Source organism: Triticum urartu, chromosome 2 (genome assembly GCF_003073215.2).
Source record: "Triticum urartu cultivar G1812 chromosome 2, Tu2.1, whole genome shotgun sequence".
Lineage (NCBI taxonomy): Eukaryota > Viridiplantae > Streptophyta > Magnoliopsida > Poales > Poaceae > Triticum > Triticum urartu.
Window position 1 is genome coordinate 292,643,821 of NC_053023.1, and position 7,643 is coordinate 292,651,463.

Sequence of the window (7,643 nt, forward strand, 5' to 3'; positions counted from 1 at the left end):
CGGCTAATTCACTCAATAGCAGGTTCAAACAAGAATGGCAAAAGTGCAAAAGATAACAGGTTTCAGACTTAGTGAAAATAACAAGTCAGGAATTTAACATCAGGAAGCAATGTTTAGAGCAAGATAACTACATGCTACAGGAACATATCATGGCAAAGCAAGGCATGGCATGAAGCTACACAAAGCATACAACAAAAGTCCCTTACTGGCCAGAAGCCAAAAGGGGTCAGAAAATACAATGGCAACCATGTGAACATAGCAATTATCGTTAACAGATTCAGACTTGGCAGAAAACTGGAACATGGCAAAACAGATATTAAGTAGGCATGTTTATGAGCTCGATGCACTCACCACAAGGCATTACATGACAAACTAAGCATACACCCAGCAAGTAGACATGGCATAGAAGCTAAACATGGCAAGAATAACAACATAGCATGCATGGATCAACTACAACAACCTCGACAAAAATGCTTAACACGTAAACATTCTGCCAGGAACATTTTATAGCAAACGTAGAGCTCGATTGACTCAAGCTAGGGTGCTCCATAATTGCAAACAAAGACATGGATGGATAGAGCACCACAATATCTACAAAACATCCTTACTGATCATGCTCAAAAGAGGCATGGATCACTCTGTAGAAACATGGATACATGGCATAAAAATATTGACAGGACAAAGACTTAGAATATTTCTAAGTCCCTGGAATCAGCAACATTGAGAGGGCTACTTTGCATGCTTGTGCTAGTCACCACAGAGATCACAAAAATACATGGCATACACCCCTGTAAAGATGGCATGGCATACTTCAAAACTCATGTAGAGCTCAAGATCATAGGAGGCACACATTAATCATGGCAAAAATGACAAATGACCAATTACTGATATGAATCTGAAACTAACAGAAACTAGCACTCTTGCAACAACATTTAGGGCATCAAGATGAGCTCAAATGAACATGATGCAATGAGATGAAGTGAAGTACTCGTCGAGATGAACATTTCGATATGCTACACGCCCGAAACGGAGCCACGATTGCAGAGTTATGACACGATGAACATATGCAAAAATTACTGAAGCGGAGGCAAAAGTCAACCCTTAGATCTAGGGTTCGTCCGGAGGCACGCGAACCGAGGCAACTCCGGCAATCTTGAAGCGGCTCCGGCGAGCTCGAAGAGGCGGCGGGGAGGCGAGGGAGAGGCGGATCCGGCCTCTCCCGACCGGATCTGGCGGCGGGCGTGGCTTTGGCCACCATGGGGTGCGAGGAGGCGCGGGGCCACGGGCTGGGACGGCGGCGAGCTCCGGCCGGCGAGCTGGTGCGGCGGAGGGCGGCGAGCGGCGTCGCAGCGAGGAGGCGCGGGCGGCGGAAGACCGAGGCGGCGGCGGTGGCCAGATGGGCCGCGGGGGCCCTCCCCGGGCTTCAGCGGGCCGCGGCGGCGGTGGGTGGCGAGATGCCACGTGGCGGGCACTGAGTGCCGCGGCGAAGTGTGTCCAGCGCCGGCGGACGTTGTCCGTCGCGCGGAGGAAGAGGCGGACTAGGGTTAGGGTAGAAAAGATCCGAAAATTTCGGGGGAGTGTCTATATTTATAGGTAGAGGGAGCTAGGAGGCTCCAAATTGAGCTTGGTTTTCGGCAACGCGATCGTGATCGAACGACCTATATGATGGAGGAGGTTTTGGTGGGTTTTGGGCCACTTTGGAGCGGTGTTGGGCTGCAACACACACGAGGCCTTCTCGGTCCCTCGGTTAACCGTTGGAGTATCAAACGAAGTCCAAATGGCACGAAACTTGACAGGCGGTCTACCGGTAGTAAACCAAGGCCGCTTGGCAAGTCTCGTTCCAATCCGAGGACGACCCGCACACGAAAAGAGGTAGAAAGGGACACTGGAGGACATAGGAGCACCGGAATGCAAAATGGACAACGGGGGAAATGCTCGGATGCATGAGACGAGCATGTATGCAAATGCAATGCACATGATGGCATGATATGAGATGCATGACAAAGACAAAACAACACGAAGACAAAAACCCGACAACGAGGAAATATCATAACTTAGTGCCGGAAATGGCAAGATTTGGAATACAATTATGGCAAGTTAGATACGGGGTGTTACATCACACGTGAGCTAATCGATTCGCACCCTTTCGCGCTCCATTTTGTCCTGCGTTCCTTCCTCCTCCAGCACGCTGACAAGTGGGCCCCATGCTCATGTATGCCAACATGGTAGTCAATTATTTTGCCAGAGTCGGCTATCACACCCTTTTGATGCCACGTCAATGTACCCACTAAAAACAAGTTAGACTTGTTCAGTTCAACTGCCTCCCTAGGTGATTGGAGAGGAATTGGCCATCGCGGGGCGGTTCTATAGGTGGGCATGCGGCAAAAAACAGGGGAAAACACGCAAACCAGCTAGACTAGGGAAGCTGCTATAGTCGCGGGGGACGTAGCATTGGCCATTGGGCGGCTACAGGCGGTCATCCGGGTACGCCATAAATGATACGCAGAGGCATCCTATATCAGCAAGGACCAGCTTCCCTACCGATAGCTCATCTAACAGAACTCCCAAGTTAACTATGCTGAGGCTGGAGTAGTCATGAGATGGGTGACCGGATGGGAAGTGTACCCGATATTAACTAGACTGATGGGTCACTGCAAAGGTTTATTTGCAGTGACTTTATAAACTGTTGCAGTGACCCATCAGTCTAGTTAATGTCGAGGTCTTTGTTTTGTAATTTTGACATTTTTTGTTTTTTGAACACATGTTAATTGAAGCTCTATCATGTTACTTTTTAATAATTTTTGTTTTTTGAACACATGCTGATTGACTTGAAAGAAGGTCTATCACGTTACTTTACAACATGTTTCCAAAAAAGGTGATATGACCTCTGTCAACTTATAAGTCATGTCTGTCAAATTAACCTCGAGGTACTTGTTCTCAAATTAACCTCTGGGCCTTGCCGGCGTGCTACAATGTGTCGGCATCAATTGCAAGATGAGCCACCAAGCTAGCAGTGCAGTTGCCAACATGCTCAAAGTGCACGCAACATTGAGTAGAAAGAAGCATTCCTAGGAAATTAATGCGTGCTTAGGGAGGCCCTTTGCTCAAACAGCAAGTACTCTTTCGGTTATCTACTCTATTCTTATAAAAAACAGAGTTGGTGATGATGGTGTGCCTGCCATCCTGCAATATAGGTCATCCGATTTATATGTGACGGATAGGAAGGAAATTATGGCAATTTTCCAAAAAGGTACCCACACCCCTCTCCACATTTGCAAATAAGGCCTTCCCTCGTTCATCCTTTTCTCTCACAAGATAAACTACTCATACAAATACATCTTGATGTTACGTGCAACGCACGGGCATATTGCTAGTATTATAAGACTAGCCACAGTGGGAGTAACTTCATCGGTAACATCGAGTCCAACTCAAAAAATTTGCTTATGTGGCAATGAGTTAATGAGGAGAGAGGTAGTTTGAGTAACTTGGCTAGTTACCGTAACATCACATGTCCCAGTGCAATATGAGTCTATGACCTAATAAATGAAGATTTGCACGTTACCACACCTATGTCACTACCACTATGCGAAGAGGCTTCCTATATCGGCAAGGACCAGCTTCCCTACCGATTGATCATCCAATAGAACTCCCAAGTTAACTGTGCTGAGGCTGGAGTAGTCATCAGATGGGTGACCGAATGGGAAGTGGACTCGATGTTAAACTATTGGGATGGGTTACTATAAACATTTAACTGGCTTAAATGTATATAGTGCTCCGTCTATTAGTTGAACCTTGAGGTATTTGTTTTGTAATTTTTGACATTTTTTGTTTTTTGAACACATGTTAATCGAAGGTTTATCACGTTACTTTTTGATATATTTTTTGAACACATGTTAATTGTCTTGAAAGAAGGTCTATCGTGTTACTTCACAACATCTTTCCAAAAAAGTGATATGACTTTTGTCAACCTATAAGGAATGTCTGTCAAATTAACCTCGAGGTACCTGTTCTCAAATTAATCTCTGGGTCTTGCAGGAGTACTTATTTTTTGAACACATGTTAATCGAAGGTCTATCACATTACTTTTTGATAATTTTTTGTTTTTTGAACACATGTTAATTGGCTTGAAAGAAGGTCTATCGTGTTACTTCACGGCATCTTTCCAAAAAAGTGATATGACTTTTGTCAACCTATAAGGAATGTCTATCAAATTAACCTCGAAGTACTTGTTCTCAAATTAACCTCTGGGTCTTGCAGGAGTACTTGTTTTTTGAACACATATTAATCGAAGGTCTATCGCGTTACTTTTTGATAATTTTTGTTTTTTGAACACATGTTAATTGGCTTGAAAGAAGGTCTATCGTGTTACTTCACGACATCTTTCCAAAAAAATGATATGACTTCTGTCAACCTATAAGGCATGTCTGTCAAATTAACCTCGAGGTACTTGTTCTAAAATTAACCTCTGGGTCTTGCAGGAGTACTTGTTTTTTGAACACATGTTAATCGAAGGTCTATCGCGTTACTTTTTGATAATTTTTGTTTTTTGAAGACATGATAATTGGCTTGAAAGAAGGTCTATCATGTTACTTCACGACATCTTTCCAAAAAAGTGCTATGACTTCTGTCAACCTATAAGGCATGTCTGTCAAATTAACCTCGAGGTACTTGTTCTCAAATTAACCTCTGGGCCTTGCAGGAGTGTTGCAATGTGTTAGCGTCAATTGCAAGATGAGCCAGCAAGCCAACAGTGAAGTTGCCAACAGGCTCAAAGTGCACGCAACATTGAGTAGAAAGAAGCATGTCCAGGAAATTAATGCGTGCTTAGGGAGGCCTTTGCTCAAAGAGCAAGTGTATATAAGGTACAGTCGGCAGGCTATAAGGATGAGGAGCGAGAAGCGACACGGGCTGATGGATATACTATAACTAGGTGTCCCACGGAGGTAACATTCAAAGTTATTCTCACACTATAGAATGGTATAGGAATGTGGAGAGATTTGGTTGATTTTATATCACTGAATAATATAAAATATTATGAGTGCAGACGCTCCACTGCGAGGTTCCTTGCTCTTTCTCGGTTGTCGGGGATATATGTTCATCCACTTTTTTACGTGAGCTTTGTTCATCCTTTTGCCAACACGCGGGACATCTAGCATCAAGGTGGATGTGTCATGCAAGAAAATAGAGATAAGCAGTGCGTAAGTGAGTCATGCACTTCGATGGCACCTAGTACTATGCAATATTTTTTCTCCTCGATGGCACGTGAATAGTGCATGTACTCAATGATGGAGCATGGGATGGTAGCCATGGAAATGGTCGGCCCTTTTTGGAGAGAGTACTAAATAACTTTGATGTGTCCTGTCAACTCGCAGAACGACGAGAAGCTTGCTTACTACGCCTTATCCTTCGCCAACGTGTGCGTGGTGGCTCGCAGCACGAGGAGAAACGTTTGCTTACAAGCGGTGGACGTGCAGAAGTTCATTTGGTGTCAGATTGCCAGAAGTAGTACAATACTACCGTAGTACCATCATTATTGTTTGACTTCCGGAAGAGGCAAAGAGCCAAGCTCAAGGTCACCTACTAACCTAGTACAATATACTATAGCCAAAGCTAGTCCACCAGCCCACTTTGGCCCAGGGCGCCGCCCGCTGCACTCCCAATTGTACCCGCCTCCTCGCCACATTCAAAGACCTACATTTGCTAGTCCATGGCACGTGCCATGCGCGTGTGGATTTAGGGATTATTAGCGGAGACAATGGAAAAACCTGGATCATATTTATAAAATTAATTTATAAGAGAAGGTAATAAGCTATTTAATTACTACACATATTAAGCTTTCACTTTATTTGCGTTTGTAATCTGATAACCAGGCGGACCAGTCAATTGAAAAAAGAAGCTAGTGAATAGTAGTATTAAGCTTCTGACTATTTGTACTAAATAAAATCTCTCCAGTTAACATTTTGCCCTTGCCATGCCTGCACTGCTGCATGCACTTCTCCCTCTCTCTCCCATCACGTGTTGCAGTTTGCACGGTGGAATGGCTTGCTAGTAGTACTGTAGGGTAGCACTCTCATGAGAGCCTACCATAGATGATGCGGAGCATCCTACATTCATCTCCATGTACACCTTCATAGCAGATCAAGCCCCAAGCGGACCTACCGGACTTAAGGTGAACCCGCTCCTCTTCAAGATTTACATGAATATCTATGGGACTTGGTCGCTACCTCACCACGGAACGTTGTGCATCATTAGGTACAAGGGCGACCGCCGCCAATCAGCTAAGGAGCTTCCCGGAGGCCAAGGAGAAGGACCCCAAGGCCACAAGGAAGAAGGAGGAGTGCACGAAGATCATCTCTGTACCTCCCAGGCGACCCCGTGCCCACAGGCCTCGAAGACCCCGTTCACACGGGCTACACAGAGAGCTGGCGCCGGAGCAGCCCGTGCGCACGGGCCTGTACCGTGCCCACAGGACCCCCGTGCGCACAGGCCCAACTTACCCCGTGCGCACTGGCCCTACAGGATGGACGGATGTGATTTCTGTTTGGGCCTCCTCTTCATCCACCTCGTCTCTCAGCCCCAGCCACCTATATATTCCGTACCTAGACCATTTGTTAGGGTTAGCAAAGGATATGATAGACATATGAGAGCTTTGCTCCATGGATCCACTCCACTAGGAGATCAAGACCTCCTTTTGGAGTGACCAATATCAAGACCCCACATATGGGAAGGATCCCCATCATAGGATCATCAAGACCTCTCTCCTCATAGGATTAGGATGAACTAGTATCTTGTATCTTTCCTTTGTTGTTCTTGGATCATTGTGACCTCTTGTATGTTCTTGGATCTAGCATGTGTGTGATTGGATCTAGTCAATTGAGTGTTTCCTCTTGTTTTCCCTCTTGTGTTCTTCTTGTTCTTGGGGATTCCCCCTCCAATTTGTGAAAGATCTCCACTTAGGGTTCCACCCTATATCATTTTGGTATCATGAGCCATGGTTTCTCATGAAATTGGAGCCCCCCCTCTTTGTTTTCTAGCCTAGTTTTGTTGATTTCGTCCTAAATTCAAAAATTCCCCACCAAAAATAGCCCCAAATTTTTTTGTGATTTGTTGGTTTTGATGATATTTTGTTGGATTTGATCCATGGATTTGCTTGGTTTCAAGTGTATCTAGCTTTCCCCCATCTTTTCCCCACAATCCATCCCCAAAATCTCCCCAATTTTGCCCAAGAAATCTCCAATTTCCGCCGAGAAATCGCGAAATTTCCGCGCACCCCGTGCCTACGGACCCCAGACCCCGTGCTCACGGGCCCCCGAAAACTCTCTGGACACCCCGTGCCCACGGACCTGTACCGTGCGCACGGGACCCCGTGCCCACGGGCTCCTACCCCCGTGCGCACGACCCCCCCCCAGGACAGCCGCGAGTGCTTCACCGTTTCGGCCATAACTTCCACATCCGGAGTCCAATTTTCGCATTCTTTAGCTCGTTGAGTAGCTATTGACATCCCCCATCCATCTAGATATGTACCATCACCATTTGACTCCATAAATTTTTTGGAACTTTGGCATCTTTGCCTAGGGCTTCCACCACAACCTCCGCATAACCACCACAAACTTCCGCAACCTAACCAATTTTGTTCCTTATAG